Source organism: Frankliniella occidentalis, unplaced genomic scaffold (genome assembly GCF_000697945.3).
Source record: "Frankliniella occidentalis isolate FOCC.00 unplaced genomic scaffold, Focc_3.1 Scaffold5, whole genome shotgun sequence".
In the NCBI taxonomy this organism is placed as follows: domain Eukaryota; kingdom Metazoa; phylum Arthropoda; class Insecta; order Thysanoptera; family Thripidae; genus Frankliniella; species Frankliniella occidentalis.
The window spans coordinates 3,291,583-3,293,187 of record NW_026267135.1 but is presented as its reverse complement, the minus strand read 5'-3'; positions in this window follow the sequence as shown (position 1 = coordinate 3,293,187).

Sequence of the window (1,605 nt, the reverse complement as noted above, 5' to 3'; positions counted from 1 at the left end):
CCCCTTCCAGCTCTCGCCCCTCTTCCGCATATTCCCCATTCCGCGCACGCCGCCACCGCGCCGCCGGACGAGCCGCGCCGGGGGCGGCGGAGTGGTGTGGGGCGCCGCGGGACGGACGGAGACGAGACGCCTTCAGTTCCGACTTCATTTGGCAAACCTCCTAATGAAATTCTACACTGTCGTTGCCCCCCCCCCTCCTCTGTCTCCGTCTCTCTCTCTGTAGATTTCTTCTCTTACGTCCCGAGTTCTCTTTAAGCTCCTTTCCGGATCCCTCTCTGCTGCTATAGTTGCCCCCTTCCCTCCATCTCTTCTTCGCCTCTCCCCACTCACATGTGTGGCGCTCTCTCTTCCTTTTGCAAAGTCGCGGCCCGAAATGACACATCCCGTGCAATTTAGTGCGCATCCGGACCCCGCGTCCCGCGTCCTTGATTTCGGCTTTATGTAACTTTTGGGCCCCCCCGCGAATAATGTGTGAGCCTCGCGGATGCCTCGCGCGCCTCCTCGCTGGGGCGTGGTGCTTCGAAAGGGTCGCAAATTGCTCGGAAACACTGTGAAAAATATGGTCGTAAGTTGGCTCGACACTTTTTCTAATTTTGATTTACAAAATTTGTTGTTCATTTACGACAGCCTGTTCCTGCTTGCCGGTGCCAAGTCCTTGTAAACTTGCAATTTGAAATTGTAATTCCACGACCTACATCATGTAAAGTTTTCCAACAATTATACGACAGCGAAACATGTCCAGAAAACCTAGTCGAATCTAAAGAAACCAAAAACGATGACATTTTTGCTTTTGCGATACAAACGTAATTTTGATTTAGTTATCTTTTCGCGGCGTTACCATTTGCTCATTTTAACATAGGTGTGCAAACAGAAGTTTCAGGAAAATAATTGCCTTCTTCATACCCGTTTGCATGATGGCGTGACTTTACAACCCAGCGTGTCTGTCTAGCAGCTTATGTTGTTCGCCCTGAACTGGGTTTAGGGTGCCGTAAACAAAAGCAACCCTCCTACCTCCTTTAAGGGAAATGACGTAATTCGTGCACCGTACCTCCCCTGCTGCGGGATGATAGTGGCTAAACGAGTCGGAATATTGAGCGACCTTTTGTGGTGGTTTAGCGTTCCTTCTTGGGCGGAGGGAAGGGGCACCCCCTCGGGGTGCTGCTGTCTGCAGACCTGGCCCCGGGACGGGTGCTGCCCCCCCTCCACCTAATCTGCACTTTAGTACCGGTTTCGGGAAGCATTGCCGCCGAGCAGGAGCAAGGGGGCTTCTTCTCCACGATCATGGTCGAGTCGACGACGACGACGGGTCTGCCGCGACCGACCTGGTGAGTAGAGATGGGAAAGCAGGGGGCAGGTTTGAGAGAGAGAGGGAGAGAGAAAGAGAGGTGAGGGAAAAAAGAGAAAGGACGCAGAATAATAGGTGGGATGCCTGCAAAGAATTTCAACAAGTCCCCCTGGCTCGACACTGTAGAGGAAAGAGGTGGGGGGGGGGGGCTGGGCTCGGCTCGGTTCCAGAGGCCTCTCAGACAAAGACGAGCCGATGGCTGAGCGCAAAAGACAGTAGTGGTCCCAGGGAGGTGCATTAATGCTGCGGGATAGAGGGGT